Source organism: Micromys minutus, assembly GCF_963924665.1.
Source record: "Micromys minutus genome assembly, chromosome: 23".
NCBI classification, from domain to species: Eukaryota; Metazoa; Chordata; class Mammalia; order Rodentia; family Muridae; genus Micromys; species Micromys minutus.
Window position 1 is genome coordinate 27510415 of NC_137958.1, and position 19541 is coordinate 27529955.

Below are 19541 nucleotides of genomic sequence, written 5' to 3' on the forward strand. Positions count from 1 at the left end.
TTTCTTTTTCTTAAGGTTTGATACTCTGCATTAAGGTCTAACTAGTTACAATGAGCAAAAAGTACATGTAAAACAGGAGGTAACCCAGATGAGTCAACCTTTTCTTGGTGGGTAAGGATTGAGCGTGACTTTTTGTTGTTGTTGTTGTTTTGTTTTCTTTTCTTTTTTTCTTGAACTTCACACAGTCTGTGAGTTGTTTCTGGGGGAGACCGAGCCTCTGGTGTTAGCATCTCAATATCAGTGACTGTATATTGTCTTTTTTTTTTTTTTTTTTTTTTTTTTGATACTGGGTTATCTCACTCAGGATGATATTCTCTAAATGCAACTGTTTTCTTAAGAATTTGGTTAAGTCATTGTTTCGTATGGCAGAGTAGTACTCCATTTGTAAATGTACCACAATTTTTGTATCCATTCATCTACTGAAGGACATCTGGGTTCTTTCCAGCTTCTGGCTATTATAAATAGAGCTGCTATGAACATTGTGGTGCATATATCTTTGTTGTATATTGGAATATCTCTGGGGTATATGCCCAGAAGTGGAATAGCTGGATCTTCAGGTAGTACTATGTCCAATTTTCTGAGTTATCGGCAGACTGATTTCCAGAGTGGTTGTATCAGTTTACAACCCGACCAACAGTTGAGAAGTGTTCCTCTTTCTCCACATAGTTGCCAGCATCTGCTGTCATCTCAGTTTTGGATCTTGGCCAATCTCAATGGTGTGAGGTGGAATCTCAGGGTTGTTTTGATTTGCATTTCTCTGATAACTAAAGATGTTGAGCACTTCCTTAGATGTTTCTCAGCCATTCGATATTCCTCAATTGAGAATGTTTTGTTTATCTCTGTACCCTATTTTTTATAGGGTTATTTGATTCTCAGTTGTCTAGCTTTTTGAGTTCTTTGTATACCTTGGATATGAGGCCTCTACCTGATGTGGAGTTGGTAAAAATCTTTTCCCATTTTGTTGGCTGCTTTTTTTGTTTCCTTGACAATGTCTTTAGCCTTACATAAACTTTGCAATCTCATTAAGTCCCACTTGTTAATCTTCGACCTTAGAGCTTGAGCCATTTGTGTTTTGTTCAGAAAATTTTCTCCTGTACCTATGTGTTATAAGGTTTTCCCTACTTTCTCATCTAATAGTTTCAGTATATCTGGTTTAATGTGGAGATCTTTGATCCACTTACACTTGAGCTTTATACAAGGAGATAAGATAGGGTCCTTTTTCATTCTTCTGCATGCTGAGTGCCAGATGGACCAGCACCATTTGTTGAATAGGCTGTCCGTTTTCCATTGAATGTTTACAGCTTCTTTGTCAAAAATCAGGTTACCATATATGTGAAGGCTAATTTCTTTTTTTTTTAACAATTTTATTTTACAAAAAAAAGATAAATGTACACATTTTAAGCATTTTTGCATAAAATTATGCAATACATATCTGTCAGTACTTTTTTTCAGATTTTAAAATAATTTTTACATAAAACTGTATGAATATATTTTTTAGTTAGTACTTGATTTTTTTTTAAAGGTTTGATAGTATGCATTGAAAGCTGAATAGTTACAATGAGCATAAAGTACATGTAAAACAAAATGTAACATGAAAATAGTCAAAGATATCTTGTTGTATAGAGATTTTTTTGTTTTGTTTTGTTTTCTTTTCTTTATTTCTTGGACTTCATACAGTCTGTGAGTTGTTTCTGGTGCAGTGCAAGCCTCTGGGTTTAGCATCCCAATATCAGTGACTGTATATTATGTCTGTTCTTTTGTGACTGGGTTATCTCACTCAGAATGATATTCTCTAGATGCAGCCATTTTCTTAAGAATTTGGGCAAGTCATTGTTTCTGGTGGCTGTGAAGTATTCCATTGTCTAAATGTACCACAATTTTTGTATCCATTCATCTTCTGAAGAACATCTGGGTTCTTTCCAGCTTCTGGCTATTATAAATAGAGCTGCTATGAACATTGTGGTGCATATAACTTTGTTGTGTACTAAGGTGTCTCTGGGGTATATGCCCAGAAGTAGAATAGCTGGGTCTTCAGGTAGTACTATGTCCAATTTTCTGAGGTATCGCCAGACTGATTTCCAGAGTCATTGTATTATTTGCAAGCCCGCCAACAGTGGAGAACAGTTCCCCTTTCTCTGCAATTTTGCGAGAATCTGTTGTCATCTGATTTGGATCTTGGCCAATCTGACTGGTGTGAGGTGGAATCTCAGGGTTGTTTTGATTTGCATTTGCCTGATGGCTAAGGTAGTCCAGCACTTCCTCAGATATTTCTCAGCCATTTGATATTCCTCAACTGAGAACGTTTTGTATAGCTCTGTACCAATTTTGTAATAGGGTTATTTGATTCTCTGGTGTCTAGCTTTTTGAGTTCTTTGTATACATTAGATATTAGGCCTCTATCTGATGTTGAGTTGGTAAAAATCTTTTCCCATTCTGTTGGCTGCTGTTTGTTTTCTTGACAATGTCCTTAGCCTTACAGAAACTTTTCAATATCATTAAGTCCCATTTGTTAATCTTTGAACTTAGAGCTTGAGCCATTGTTGTTTTGTTCAGAAAATTTTCTTCTGTGCCTATATGTTCTAAAGTTTTCCCTACTTTCTCATCTAATAGTTTCAGTGTATCTGGTTTAATGTGGAGATCTTTGATCAACTTACACTTGAGCTTTGTATAAGGAGAAAAGGAAGGGTCTATTTTCATTCTTTTGCGTGTTGAGTGCCAGTTGGACCAGCACCATTTGTTGAATACGCTGTCCTTTTTCCATTGAATGTTTAAGGCTCCTTTGTCAAAATTCAGGTGACCATATATGTGAGGGCTCATTTCTGGATCTTCTATTCTATTCCATTGATCCACATGACTATTTCTGTACCAGTACCATGCAGTTTTCAGCACAATTGCCTTGTAATATAGCTTGAGGCCAGGGACACTGATTTCTGTAGATGTTTTCTTGTTGTTGAGGATGGATTTTGCTATTCTAGGTCTTTTGTTGTTCCATATGAAATTGCACATTGATCTTTCCAATTCCATGAAGAACTGTGTTGGAATTTTGATGGGGATTGCGTTGAATCTGTAGATTGCTTTTGGTAGGATGACCATTTTTAAAATGTTGATTCTTCCAATCGATGAGCATGGGAGATCTTTCCATTTTCTGAGATCCTCCTCAATTTCCTTCTATAAAGGTTTGAAGTTCTTGTCATACAGGTCCTTCACTTGCTTAGTTAGAGACACACCAAGGTATTGCATAGTTTTTGTGACAATTGTGAAGGGTACCTTTTTCCTAATTTCCTTCTCCAAATGTTTGTCCCTTGAGTATAGGAAGGCTACTGATTGGTTTGAGTTGATTTTGTATCCAGCCACTTTGCTGAACTTGTTTATCAGCTGTAGGAGTTCTCTGGTGGAGTTTTTGGGGTCACTTAAGTACACTATCATGTCATCTGCAAAGAGTGATGTTTTTATCTCTTCCTTTCCAATTTGTATCTCCTGGATCTCCTTTTGGTGTCTAATTGCTCCAGCCAGGACTTCCAGTACTATGTTGAATAGGTAGGGGGAGAGTGGGCAGCCTTGTCTAGTCCCTGATTTTAGTAGGATTTCTTCAAGTTTCCCACCATTAAGTTTGATGTTGGCTGTTGGTTTGCTGTCTATTGCTTTTATTATGTTTAAGTATGGACCTTGGATTCCTGTTCTTTCCAGGACTTTTAACATGAAGGGGTGTTGAATTTTGTCAAATGCTTTCTCAGCATCTAGTGAGATGACCATGTGATTTTGTTCTTTGAGTTTTTTTATATGGTGGATTACATTGATGGATTTCCTCATATTAATCCATTCTGCATCCCAGAGATGAAGGCTACTTGGTCATGATTAATGATCGTTTTGTTGTGTTCTTGGATTCGGTTTTCAAGAATTTTGTTGAGTATTATTGTGTCAATGTTCATAAGTGAGATTGGACTGAAGTTCTCTTTTCTTGTAGGGTCTTTGTGTAGTTTAGGTATGAGGGTTATTGTAGCCTCAAAAAATGAGTTGGGTAGTATTCCATCAGATTTTATCTTTGGGAATATTTTGGGGAGTATATGTGTTATATCAGCAATAAATGTCTGATAAAATTCTGCACTGAACCTGTCTGGACCTGGGCTTTTTTTTTAGGTTGGGAGGCTTTTGATGACTTCTTCTATTTCTTTAGGTGTTATAGGGTTATTTAGATGGTTTACTTGGTCCTTGTTTAACTTTGGGATCTTGTATCTGTCTAGGAATTTGTCCATTTCCTCCAGATTTTCCAATTTGTGGAGTATAAGTTTTTGTAGTAGGATCTGATGATTTCTTGAATTTCCTCATTTTCAGTTGTTATGTCTCCACTTTCCTTTCTGATTTTGTTAATTTGTATACTCTCTCTTTGCCCTCTAGTTAGCCTGGGTAGGGGTTTATCAATCTTGTTGATTTTCTCAAAGAACCAACTCTTGGTTTTGTTAATTTTTTCAATGGTTCTTTTTGTTTCTATTTGGTCTATTTCTGCCCTAATTTTGATTATTTCTTGGTGTCTAGTCTTCTTGGGTATATCTGCTTCCATTTGTCCTAGGGCTTTTATCTGTGCTGTCAGGTTGTTGATGTAAGCTCTCTCCAGTTTCTTTTTGGAAGCACTTAGGGCTATGAGTTTTCCTCTAAGTACTGCTTTCATTACATCCCATAGGTTTGGGTATGTTGTGTTTTCATTTTCCTTAAATTCTAGAAAGTCCTTAATTTTTTTCTTTATTTCTTCTTTGACCCTGCTATCATTAAACAGAGCGTTGTTTAGTTTCCATGTGTATGTGGGCATTTTGTTGTCTTTGTTGTTGTTAAAGACCAGCCGTAGACCATGGGGATCTGAGAGGATGCATAGGAGTATTTCAATCTTCTTATATCAATTGAGGCTCATTCTGTGTCCAATTATGTGGTCAATTTTCGAGAAGGTGCCATGGGGTGCTGAGAAGACCATTTATTCTTTTATTTTAGGATGCTATGTTCTGTAGATATCTATTAATTCTAGTTGATTCAAAGTCTCTGCTAGTTTTGCAGTGTCCTTGTCCAGTTTCTGTTTCCATGATCTGTCCATTGGTGAGAGTGGGGTATTAAAGTCTCCCACTATTTTTGTGTGGGGTGAAATGTATTTTTTGAGCTTTAGTGGGGTTTCTTTTATGAATGTGGGTGCTTTTTTATTTGGAGCATATATGTTAAGAATTGAGAGTTCCTCCTAACAGATTCCCCTGTAATGAGTAAAAAGTGTCCTTCCTTATCTTTTTTGATAAATTTTGGTTGGAAATTTACTTTATTCGATATTAGTAAAGCCACTCCAGCTTGCTTCTTGGGGCTGTTTGCTTGGAAGTTTTTTTCCCACCCTTTTACTCTGAGATAGTGTCTGTCTTTGTCTCTGAGATAAGTTTCCTGTATGCAGCAAAAGGCTGGATTTTGTTTATGTATCCACTCTGATAGCCTATGTCTCTTTATTAAGGAGTTGAGTCCATTTATGTTAATAGATATCAAGGAATAATTTTTTCTGTTTTCGGCCATTATTGCTTTTGTGGGTTGAGTTGAGTCTGTGTGTTTTTCTTCTTTTAGTTTTCTTGTTTAGGAGTTTTCTTGTTTTTACTGGGCTGTATTTCCCCTCTTTGTATTGGGTTTTCCACCTATAATTCGTTGTAGTGCTGGGTTTGTGGTCAGATAGTGTGTAAATTTAGATTTGTCTTGAAATATCTTCACCTCTCCATCTATGGTGATTGATAGTTTTGCTGGGTATAGCAGCTTGGGCTGGCACTTGTGCTCTCTTAGGGTGTGCATGATATCTGTCCAGGCTCTTCTTGCTTTCATAGTCTCTGTTGAGAAATCGGGTGTGATTCTGATTGGCCTGCATTTATATGTTACCTGTCCTTTTTCCCTTACTGCTTTTAGTATTCTTTCTTTGCTTTGGGCACTTGGTGTTTTGACTGTTATGTGTCGGGAGGTATTTCTTTTCTGGTCCAACCTATTTGGAGTTCTTTAGGCTTCTTTTATGCTCGTGGTCATCTCATTCTTGAGGGTAGGGAAGTCTTCCTCAACGATTTTGTTGAAGACATTTACTCTGCCTCTTAGTTGATACTCTTCTCCCTCTTCTATTCCTATTATCTTTAGGTTCAGTCTTCTCATTGTATCTTGGATTTCCTGGATATTTTGGGTTAGGAGCTTTTTGTTTTTTGCACCTTCTCTCCCTGTTTTGTCTATGTTTGCAATGTTGTCTTCTGCCCCCAATAGTCTCTCTTTGATCTCTTGTAATCTATTGCAAATGCTTGCTTCTGTGACTCATGATTTCTTTTTTTGGTGTTCTGCCTCTAGGGTTATCTCCTTTAGTGTTTTCTTTATTGTGTCAATTTCCTTTTAATTTCCCTCTTCCATTCCTTCATTTCTTTGGTTCTGTTTTCCTCTAGTTCTTTCAGTTCTTTGAGTGTTTTTCTTGTTTCCTCTTTAAAAGCTTCTGAATCTTTTTGCTTGTCCTCCCGTTCTTGTTTAAGTATCTCTATCAGCACCTTGAGGTATGACTTCATGTCTGCGTCTTCTTTTTCTGGAGTGTTTGGAATTCCGATGTTTGCTGTTAGAGAAGAGCTGGGTTCTGGTGTTGCCAGGTTGTCTTGGTTTCCTTGGGATATACTCTTTTGCTTTCCTCTTGCCATTTTGTTGTCAGTGATATGTTCTCACCTTTCCCTTGTATTTGGTCGGTGTCCCTGGATCTCCACTGGTCTAGGTGGCAGATGGGCCCAGACCTGTTCTATGCCTCAGAGTCGCCGGGTTGGAACAGAGGTTCCAAAGTTCTGTTCCTGGTCCCCAGATCAGGCAGGTCGGAAGGTGCGCCCTGTGTGTGCACTCCTCACAGATCTCTCTGCTCCCCGGTTGCTCAGATCTTCCACTCACTAGTCTCTCAACCTTAGGAACTGGTGGTTCGCATGGCACATTGGCTGGGCTCTGCTTCGCGACCTGAAGTCACCACCAGGTGGAAACTGAAGTTCCAAAATTCTGTTCCTGGTACCAGTTTTTCAGCCCTGTGAGGGCTCATTTCTGCATCTTCTATTCTATTCCATTGATACACATGCCTATTATTGTACCAGTACCATGCAGTTTTCAGCACAATTGCCTTGTAATATAGCTTGAGGTCAGGGTTAGTGATTCCTGCAGATATTTTCTTGTTGTTGAGGATGGATTTCTCTATTCTAGGTCTTTTGTTATTCCAGATGAAATTGCACATTGATCTTTCCAACTCAATGAAGAACTGGGTTGGAATTTTGATGGGGATTGCATTGAATCTGTAGATAATTTTAGTAGAATGTCCATTTTTAAGATGTTGATCCTTCCAATCCATGAGCATGAGAGATATTTCCGTTTTTGGAGATCTTATTCGATTTAATTCTTTAGATGTTTGATGTTTGAAGTTCTTGTCACACAGGTCCTTCACTTGCTTAGAGTCACACGAAGGTATTTTATAGTTTTTGTGACTATTGTGAAGGGTATCTTTTCTCTAATTTCTTTCTCCACATGTTTATCCTTTGAACATAGGAAGGCTACTGCTTTTTTGAGTTAATTTTATATCCAGCCACTTTGCTGAACTTGTTTATCAGCTGTAGGAGTTCTCTGGTGGAATTTGTGGGGTCACTTAAGTACACTATCATGTCATCTGCAAAGAGTGATGTTTTTACTTCTTCCTTTCCAATTTGTATCCCCTTGATCTCCTTTTGCTGTCTCATTGCTCCAGCCAGGACTTCCAGTACTATGTTCAATAAGTAGGGAGAGAGGGGGCAGCTTTGTCGAGTCCATGATTCTAGTGGAATTGCTTCATTTTTTCCACCCTTAAGTTTGCTGTTGGCTGTTGGTTTTCTGTACATTGCTTTTATTATGTTTAGGTGTGGACCTTGGATTCCTGTTTTTTCCAGGACTTTTAACATGAAGGGGTGTTGAATTTTGTCAAATACTTTCTCAGCCTCTAGTGAGATGACCATGTGATTTTGTAATTTGAGTTTGTTTATATGGTGGAGTACATTGGTGGATTTCTTTATATTAAACCATCCTTGCATTCCAGGGATGAAGATATTTATTGTGCCTTTCAGTTCATATTCTACACCCTGTCTACACCTATTATGCTTAGCTTAGATCTTCTCATGGTGTCCTGGATTTTCGTGATATTTTGCTAAGGATCTCTTTTATTTTTGCAGTTTCTCTGAGTGTTGTGTCAATGACTTCGATGTTCTGTTTTCTTCTTGAGATTCTCTTTTATATCTCTTGTATTCTGTTGGTGATTCTAGCATTTATGACTCCTTATGTCTTTCCTAAGTTTTTTAACTTCAAGTTTGTTTTCTTTAGATTTTCCTTCATTGTTTCTGTTTCTGTTTTCAGTTCCTTCACCTGGTTATTCTTCCATTCAACTATTTAAGTGATTTTTGTGTTTCCTCTTTAAGGGCTCCATCTTGTTTGTGTGTATTCTCCTTTACTTTTGAATGTGTTCTTTCTGTTCTTCTCCTTTGAGCTTCTCCATCATCATCATTAAGTATAATTTTAAGTCTAAATCTTGTTTTTCTGGTTATTGAACATATCCACTATTTGCAGTGGTGGAAGTACTGAGTTTTGATGTTGCCTGGTGATCTTCGTTTTGGTTTCTTAGAGTCCTGCCATCTTGTTCTATGTGATGCTAGGTGATCTTCTTGTCTCGTATTGGGGCTTATGTCTCTTGTAGGTTGGTGGGCCCATGATCTCTAGAGGAAGATTGTTTCTGAGTGTTCCTTTCTCAGGGTACATTGTGAATTCCAATGGCAGAGACCAGTCTTGATGTATTTGGGCTGAGTCTGGCTTTTGATTGTAAGTGTGCTCTCCTGGGTAGTACCTCTGCCTGTGTATGAAGTGTTCTGGCTGGCCTCTTCCAGGATAGAATGTGGGCAGAAGAAGTTGACTCACCCTTCTATTTAAGATGGAAAGCACACCTGCAGCTCTTCCAAGCTCCCAGGGACCTATGGTAGGGAAAGAAACAGAGCTGGGTCTGGCCTTGGGCAGGAAGTGTTCCAAGTAACACCATATTACTTATATCTCAGCCTAGGTTTCTGTTTTCTGTGGTAGAGACTGACTATAAGTCAGGTGATCTCTGATTCTGAGTAGAAAGGCCTCCCAGGCAACAGATCCTACTTTGCAGAACATGGTAATCTGCACCTGAGTAGTCCCCCTTCCCATATAATTCTCCACAAAGAGTTTGTGAAAAGTTCTTTAGCTGGAAAGTTCCTAAGTCATATGTTTTATTCCCTTCTTCTACCTGTATAAATTTAGTGCATGAAAATTAAAATTTTGTCAGCTTGATCAGACCTCCTGTTTTGATGTTCATTCTTTGTGTCTTCCTTCCTTTTTTATTGTTTAGTGTTTTTTTTTTTTTTTTTTTTTTTTTTTCATGAACTGAACATCTTTATTTTAACAAATAAAGATAAAGGTACAGATTTTAATCGTTTTTGGATAAGTGTATATGAATACTTTTTGTAAGACCTTGATTTTTTTCAAATTTGCTAGTATGCATTAAAATTTTACTAGTTACAATGATCAAAAAATACAATAAAACAAGATGTAACCTGGAAATTGTTAAAGTTTTCTAGGTGTGTAAACACTAATCATAATGGTTTTTCAGTGAATTTTTTGATTTGTTTTGCTTCTTTTTTTTGTTTTCTGCCTTTGGGTTTTTTTTTTTTTTTTTTCTTTTTTTTTTTTCTTTTCTTTTTTTTTTTTTTTTTTTTTTTGACTTAATATATTCTGTGAATTGTTTCTGGGGTGTTAAGAGATTTCTAGGGTTAATATCCAATTTTCAGTGACTGCATATTATGTCTGTTCTTTTTTGAGTGGGTTATCTCATTCAGGATGATATTCTCTAGATGCATCCATTTTCTTAGAATTTCATAAAGTAATTGTTTCTGATAGCTGCGTAGTACTGCACTGTGTAAATATACCACAATTTCTGTATCCATTCTTTTACCGAAGGACATCTGGGTTCTTTCCTGCCTCTGGCTATTATAAGTTGGGCTGCTATGTACATTTTGGTGCATGTGTCTTTGTTGTGTGTTGTAACTTCTCTGGCGTATATGCCCAGAAGTGTAATAATTGGGTCTTCATGTAGTACTATGTCCAATTTTCTGAGGAACCGCCATACTGATTTCCAGATTTGCTGTGGCTGTTTAGAACTCCAGTTACAGTGGAGGAGTGTTCTTTTTTCTCTGCATCCTCGCCATCATCTGTTGTCTTCAAAATTTTTGATCTTACCTATTCTCGTTGGTGTGAAGTAAAAATTCAGGTGTGTTTTCATTTTCATATCCCTGATGGCTAATGATGTCAAGCACTTCCTTAGATGATTTTCAGGCATTTAATATTCCTCAATTCATAATATTTTATTTAGCACCATACCTCATTTTTAATAGGGTTGTTTGATTCTCTGGTTTCTAGCTTCTTGAGTTCTTTGTATACCTTTGATATCAGGCCTCTATTGGAATTGGGGTTGGTAATGATCTTTTCCCAATCTGACAGCTTCTGTTTTCTTTTCTTGACATTGTCCTTAGCCTTACAGTAACTTTACAATCTCATTATGTCCAATTTGACAATATTTGACCTTAAAGCACGAGCCATTGGTTTTCTGTTCAGGAAATTTTCTCCTGTGTCTATGAGTTCTAAGGTTTTCCCTAATTTCTCTTCTAATAGTTTCAGTGTACCTGTTTCAATGTGGAGATCTTTGATCCACTTGCACTTGATCTTTGTAGAAGGAGATAAGAAAGGGTCTATTTTCATTCTTCTGCATGCTGAGAATCAGTTGGACCAACACTCTTTATTGAAGATGCTGTCCTTTTTCCATTGAATATTTATAGCACTTTAGTCAAAAATCAGGTGACCATGTAAGTGAGGGTTCATTTCTGGATATTCTATTCTATTCCATTGATCCACATGCCTGTTTCTGTACCATTACCATGAAGTTTTTAGCACAATTGCCTTGTAATATAGCTTGAGGTCAGGGATGGTGATTCCCAAATATGTTTTCTTGTGGTTGAGGATGGATTCTGCTCTTGTAGGTCTTTTGTTATTCCAGATGAAATTCCATATTGCTCTTTCCAACTCAGTGAAGAACTGGGTTGGAGTTTTGATGGAAATTGCACTGAATCTGTAGATTGCTTTTGGTAGGATGGCCATTTTTAAAATGTTGATCCTTTCAAACCATGAGCATGAGAGATATTACTACTTTCTGAGATCTTCCTTGATTTCCTTCTTTGTAGATTTGAAGTTCTTGTCATACAGGTCTTTCACTTGCTTTGTTAGTGGTTTTTCATAACTTTTTTGATAACTCTTGGTCGTAAATCTCCTTTATTAAATGTTAGAATGACCACTCCAGCTTTCTTTTTGAGGCTGTTTGCTTGGAATGTTTTTTTTGCCAACATTTTACTCTGAGATAGTGTTTATTTTTGTCTCTGATATGAGTTTCCTGTATGCAGCAAAATGTGTGTTCTATTTATATATCCAGACATTTAGCCTATATTTTTGTGGGAATTGAATCTATTTATGTTTACAGATATTAAGGAATAGTGGTTGCTGTTTCCTGCTATTTTTGCTTTTAGAGGTAGAATTGTGCCTGTGGGTCTTTCTTCTTTTGGTTTTGTTGCTTAGGTTTTTTCTTGTTTTATCTAGGATGTAGTTTTGTTCCTTTTCTTGGGTTTTCCACCTATAATTTCTTGCATTGCTGGGTTTGTGGTCAGATATTGTATATATTTACTTTTGTCCTGGAATAGCTTGTTTTCTCCATCTACGGTGATTGAGTGTTTTTCTGGGTATAGCAGCTTGGGCTGACACTTATGTTCTCTTAGGGACTGTATGATGTCTGTCCAGGAACAACTAGCATTCGTAGTCTCTATTGAGAATTTGGGTGATCTGATAGGATACATGGGATTATTTTCATGTTCTTGTATCAGTTGAGAACTGTTATGTGGCCCAATAGTTGGTCATTTTTGGAGATTATGTCCTGAGATGCTGATATGAAGGTAAATTCATTTGTTTTAGGATAAAATACTTTGTATATGTCTGTTAAATCTATTAGATTCAAAACTTCTTTTAGTTTCACTATGTCTGTGTTCAGTTTCTGCTTCCATGATCTTTCCATTGATGAAACTTAGGTGTTGATGTCTCCCACTATTGTCGTGAATTCTGCCACACATGCTTTGATCTTTAGTAAGGTTTCTTTTATGAATGTGGGTGCCCTTGTATTTGGGGCATAGATGTTCAGGATTGAGAGTCTTTTGTAGATTTTCCTGAAGTTGTTTGTAATTTAACATTAATTCCACATCCCCAAGAAGGGCTGGCTAGTCACATGACTCCAACTGAGTATTCCCATTTTAATTAGTAAAATAAAGGAACGAAGGTGATTGAGCAGGGTGAGGGAATAAGAGAGAGGTGAGAGGTCTGAAGAAGGAAAGATCTGGAAGCAACATGGAGCTACCCAAGACCAGCTGAACCCAGGTGAGATTTATTGGTGTTAAAAAGCTATGAACATTGTACAGGCTGGTTCTGTGTCAACATGACACAAGATGGAGTTATCACAGAGAAAGGAGCCTCAGTTGAGGAAATGCCTCCATGAGGTCCAGCTGTAACGCATTTTTTCAACTAATGATCAAGGGGACCTTAAATACAGCCACTTAACTCAGACAATATTGCTGATGCCAAGAAGTGCATGCTGACAGGAGTCTGGTATAATTTGCCTCCTGAGATAATCTTCCAGATCATGCCAAATACAGAGGCAGATTCTTACAGACAACTACTGAACTGAGAACAGGGTCCCCAATGGAGGCATCAGAGAAAGGATTGAAAAACCTGAAGGGTGTTAAAATTTCACTTACACAACGATTTCAACCAACCAAAAGTCCCAGGGATTAAACTACAATTCTAAGTGTATACATGGACTGACCCATGGCTCTAGATCCACGTGTAGTGGAGAATGGCCTTGTTGGGTATCAATTGGAGGAGAATGGCTTGGTTTTATCAAGGCTGGATGCCCCAGTATATGGTAATATTAGAGCAGGGAGGGAGGATGGTGTGGGTTGGTGGGTGATTATTTATTTTAATCAGTTGAAGATCACATGACACAGGGTGTTTGTGGTGGGGAAGGCAGGATAGGGAATGAGAGTTGAAATGTAAATTAAGTATATCCAATATATTTTTAAAAAGGAAAACAGGAAAAAATAGAGCAACAAAATTTGTGTTAAAAATTAAAGTGTTGGTTCTTAGATAAAAATTAATAACTTAATGTTTCATCTTGAATTTTCCTTTGTGAGCCCTGATTTAAGGTACAAACATATTAATATTAGAATCAGTATAATAAAGATTTGAACCAAGAGAAGACAGACAAGAAAGATAAGAATATAAATTGAGTATGTCAGTAGAATATTGGCTTTGAGTGTATGGGATTTACAGATATTGAACCTAACTCTCTCATTGGTGATTTAAATAGCGTTTGCATCATCTCTGGGTCCTCTCTTCACTAGGAATCTAGGGGACAAAGAGGTATTTGGATATAGACTGTGTCTGCTCTTCCAACTGAAGAGATATCTGAAGCCCAACCCAGCCACTTCCTTTCTTTTGGCTGCTTGCATAGACTGACTACAAAGTAAACTCTATGTCATCCCTAACCTCTAGGCCATGAGACATTCCTTTGTACTTTACCACACAAATTTAGAAGAATAAGGCAATCTCAAAGCAGTAGAACCACTTTTCTCTAACAATTAGATTGTAACCAGTGGAACTAGTGAGCCAATTACATTATATCTTATTTTCTCTGGACATGTCACTGCAAGGGAAAGAAGCTAATGACTCTCAGTAGGTTTGCTGTGGATGTTTATCCATGCAAAATAGCGGGAAATGACCAAGTACACCTTGACCTTCACTGACTTAGTAGTGGAGGGAATGAGAGGTGTAAGAATTTTGTGATCAATTACAAATCTTAGTTTCTGTTCCTTACATTACTTTAGTCTAAAGCATCTTCTCAGGTTCTTAACCAAAATGGCCAACTAAAAGGGAAAGTGAAGGGGTGCTTGCTTTGTGTTTTCTAAGCTTTCTTATGAAACATGGAGGTGTTACTTTGCCACATCATAGGAATTTACAAGTAGGGTGATATTCTAACCATCAAAGGAACAGGCACTGTTCAAAAAGGAATGCCCTATGAGTTTTCCCATAGCAAAGTGGGAAGAGTCTACAATGTCATGCAGCATGCCTTGGGCATGCTTGTAAACAAACAAGCAAGTTAATGGCAAGATTGTGGACAATAGGATCAGTGTGTGGATTGAGCACATCAAGCACTCAAAATCAAAGACAGTTTCTGAAGGGGGAGAAGCAGAATAGTCAATAAAAAAAAGAAAGCAAAGGAAAGGCACCTGAGCTCCACTGATTTACCAGCCTGTGCTACCCAGAGACTCACACTTTGTGAGGATCAATGGAAGAGACTCTGAGCTGCTGGGACCATTCCTGATAAATTACTTCTCTAATATATAAGAAAATAAATAAAAGACATGGATGCAATATATTTTACTTAGAAAAAAATTTTTTACTCTGAGATATTAGACACTTATAATTTATTATGTATTTACTGTAACCATGTGGAAAGAAGAAAGGAAGACATTAATTTTTTTTGTTCTTTTTCGTAATTTCTTTTTCTTTTAACTTCATTTAACAGATTTAAAGCATTTTTACATAAAAGTGTACTATTACATTTCTGTTACTACTTGGTTTATTTTAAATGTTTGATAGTGTGCATTAAGATCTTTCTAGTTACAATGAGCATAAAGTACAGGTAAACCAAGATGTAACCTGGAATAAGTCAAAGTTTTCTTGGTGTGTAGAGTTTAATCATAATAATTTTTCACTTTCTTCATTTTCCTTTAACTTTGTATAGTCTGTGAGTTGTTTCTCGGGTGTTCTGTGCTTTCTGGGGTTAGTATCAAATTATCAGTGACTGCTCATTATGTCTGTTCTTTTGTGACTGGGTAATGTTACTCCGGAAGATATTCTCTAGATGCATTGATTTTCTTAAGAATTTCATAAAGGCATTGTTTCTGATAACTGAGTAGAAATCCATTGTATAATATACCACAATTTTGGTATCCTTTCATCTACTGAAGGACATCTGGGTTCTTTCCAGCTTCTGTCTATTATAAATAGGGCTGCTATGAACATTATGGTTCCTGTGTCTTTGTTGTATGTTAGATCTTCTATGGGGTATATGCCCGGACATGGAAAGACTGAGGCTTCAGGGTTAGAATTATGTCCTATTTTCTGAGGAATCACCACATTGATTTCCAGAGTGGTTGTACCATTTTAGAACCCCACCTACAGTAGAGGAGTGTTCCTCTTTCTCTACATCCTTGCCAGCATCTGCTGTCATCTGAATTGTTGATCTTTGCTCTTCTGTCTGATGTGAAGTGGAATCTCAGGATTGTTTGGATTTGCATTTCCCTGATGACTAATTATGTGGAGCACTTCCTTCATGCTTCTCAGCCATTCAATATTCCTGAATTGATAACTTTTGCTTAGCTCTGTACCCCTTTTTTAATAGGGTTGTTTGATTCTCTAGTGTCTAGCTTCTTGAGTTCTTTTTATACCTTGGATATTAGGCCTCTATCTGATGTGCGGTTGGTAAAGATCTTTTCCCAATCTGTTGTCTAGCCATTTGGTTATCTTCACAGTTTCCTTATCCTTACAAAAATATTGTGATCTCATTAAATCCCGTTTATCAATCTTTGTCATTAGAGAATGAGCCATTGGTGTTCTGTTCAGAAAGTTTTCTCTTGTGCCTATGAGTTTTAAGGTTTTCCCTAATTTCCCATCTAATAGTTTCAGTGGACCTGGTTTACTGTGGAGATGTTTGATCCACCTGCACTAGAGCTTTGACCAAGGGGATAAGAAAGGTTCTATTTACAGTACAGAACAGGTAATTTGCCACAAGGAACAGCAGAGATCCAGGGACACAGAGAAACTAAAACCTCCTGTGAGAATGTGTTCTGAGTAGTCAGGAGCAGAGAAGTCTGTGCCTACCTATCAGAATGTGGCCCCCTCCTGATTCGTTCAGTGGAGCAGGAACTCTATCTAAGGACCTCTGTTTCTACCCATTGGGCTATCCCTGCAGAACAGGCACTCAGGCAATATGCCATCAGGAACATCTGAGATCCTAGAACACAGGCAAGGTACACAGGAGAGACTAGAACCATTCACTGACAACAAGACCACATATAATCACAGACAACAAAATGGCAAAAGGAAAGTGAAAGAACGGACCCCAGGGAAAACAAGACAACCTGGAACTACCAGAATCCAACATTTCTTGAAAATAATGAAAACGGAAACACAACTTACCCAAACCAATGGGATCATATGAAAGCAGTACTGAGAGGAAAACTCATAGCTCTGAGTCCTTCCAAAAAGACTCAGGAGGTAGCATACACTAGCAACTTGTCAGCACTTCACACTATCAAATTATTATAGATTTAAAAAGTGATTTTATATTATTTCTTTGCATCATAATGATTCTAAAATGTTTGAATTTAGCATGTCTGCTTGTAATTTTAAAGAACCCATGAAACTATACCATTGGAATGTTTTGTTTCAGGGAATTGCTAATAGCCCTGTTTGGATTAAAAAATGTGCTGCTACTTCAATACAATGCATTGGGACTTTGAATCTTTTAGTGAATATCATTTCTTCTATGGAGATTGTATTATCTGATCCCACTGAAGTAGATATACTACTAGTATTTGGCTTATACAATGAGTTGTAATGTTTTGGGGAGTAGTGGGTAGCTCTAGAAAATATTCAAAGGAAATATTCTTTTTAATATTTGGAACACCAGTTATATTCTAAACAAAATATTTCACAGAAACTTCAAAGAAGAAAAGACAGGTTACTTCCATTAAATTATTTCCTAATGTCTCTAGGAAATGGTAATTGACTAAGACCTCACCTAAAGCTCAACCCAGGAGATTTTTAAGATTCTGTTTGATGTTCTCAAGAGGGATGGAAATTCTAATTCTCCTGGGATATTAACAGCTGAGGGACTAATAGCTTTGCAGAAAGTAGGAGAAACTATTAGTCAACAAGAGATACATTTAGTAGACTTTGGTTAACATTTGGCTGTTTGGTTCTTGATGTTTTCTTTTACACACAGCAGTTCTTTGGCAATGGGGACTATTGGTGTGGATTCCACTTTCTTTATTGGAAAAGAATGATTTAACACCCTGTTCTGAAGATGTTGCTGTGTTACTACAGAATTGTAGGTTACAATCAAGAAAGTATTTTTGGAAAGAATCTGAAGAAAAAGTTATTCCTTACCAAAACAGCAATTAAGTCAGTTTATGCAAAATACTGGCATTTGGCCTGTTGCATGTGCAAAACTTTGTGGCCAAATGAATAATCATTATCCAAAAGACAAGATTTAAAATAAGCCTCTATACATGCTTTTGTATTTCTTGGACAACTGCAAAAGAGAATGTACTTACCATACTTGCTCATTTAATGGTAAAGCAGCATGTAAAATTGGATCACTTGTGTATTCTCTAAAGTTTCCCTCTGCTCTAAAACTCTGAATTTAAATTGCTTAGGTTAAAGTTGTCAGTTGTTCTTACAGGTGATTCTGTCTTATTCTCAGTGTCCAACTGTCTTTGCACAAACTCACAAAGGGAGCTAAGTTGCACACAACTACACTCATCAAATGTACTCCCAACTCCATAGAGAGAACATAATTTTTCCTTCTTTTGCTGTGCTTGTATAGTGTTTCTGCAGAGAGGTGTGTGTTTCCTATCTCTGATACATTGTGTGAGATCTGATTGTTCACTTTTCCTGTCTCTTAATTCGATGATCTTCTTTGGGATTTCAGGTGTGTCCTAAGGGTTTATCCGGAGTCCCCCAGGGTCACACAGACATTGAAATTCCATTGATTGGATCAGAGCAAACAGGTTGCTGGATCAAATTTCTCTATAATCTGGATAGAAGAGTGGGATGGCTTTTCTTTTTCCAGGTACATGGATTCTTGACCAAAGCTATTGTATGTCGATAACACATAGAAATCAAATACAATACAATTGAATCAACTCAAAATATATAAACACCAGAGGAGAAATAGAGAATGTGATTTGAGATCTACCAATCCACAGGTGGCTATGGGGAAAGATGAAAATATACTTCCCTCAACCCATGGGATAGGCAAGATATAGACACGCATGCCTATGGCATAAAATTGTGGCTGGATATTGGATGTTACTGTGAAGCCACACATTGTGTTTTTATCAGATAAAGAATTGGAGGTGTGGTAAGCCTCATTATTAACAGGAACCTGTCATTTCACAGTCTAGAAAACTGCATGCTCTTAATGCGTACATTTAATTCCAAACATTCAAGGTTAGTTTGTAGAAGGTAGCATCAGGGCTTAAAAATGATGTCTAATTGAGAAGCACATATTGTGATGAATCAGTGAAACATCTGACAAAAGAATTCCCCAACTCTCATGTGAACAGAGAAGTCATAGGACACTTAAAATAAAACACCACAAAGAAATAAAAAAGAGAGAGGACAAGGCAATTTCCAACAGCAATTTTCAGACGCAGACTGAAGAGAGCACAAACAAAACAAGAAGAAGACAAGAGCTAGGTAATGAAAAAGAAGCCAGCATATTAGAACATATTGCCAGGTTTTAAGAACTGGCCCCTTCAGGGACCAAACCCCTCATTGCTGGGAATTCAATAAGAGTTTCCCAGAACTTAGTGACAGGAAGTTCCACCATTCCACTGTTCTCACTGCACCTCTGCTGTCTCATGGTCAGGAAGTTGTGGTGGGATGCTAGTCCTAAGTGTCCGAGGAACCAGAGAACATCCTAAAGCTGCAGTTGCTGAGCTGTCCTCCTATGACATTCAGAGTTGGTCCCATCTCCTGCCAGGATTCCATATTCTAACTCACATTTCATATATGTAAATCAACTCTAATTGTCCTGGATGATAAAGGCCAAGCCGATTTTAACAAGGAATCCAGAAGCCTTCCAATACTTGAACCTGGGAGAACATCAAAAAGAATGAGAGTGCCTCTTGTAAAAACTGTACAGGGTCTTGTACCTTCAGGGATATGCCTATGGACTTCACACTAGAGGAATGGGAATGTCTATGTTCTGCTCAGAGGACACTGTACAAGGATGTGGCATTGGAGAATTGCAATAATCTATTGTTTGTGGGAAACCATCTCATATCTGAAACGCATGGAAAGTTTGTGGATAAATTCCTTGACCATGTGAATTTATCCATGTCCAAGAGCACTTTTCTAAATGGGATGAAATTAGGAAAATCACTCTTGAATCCACCCAAAGTATATTTTGTCAAACTAATCACCAATATGACTCTCATCGATCCTCAAATCTAAAAAGATGGAACACTGTAAAAACCAGAGGTGTTTATAAATATAAAAACTGCATAATGATTTCAAATGAATGTACTATCTCTAGTGTAAATGCAGGAATCCACACAGATCAT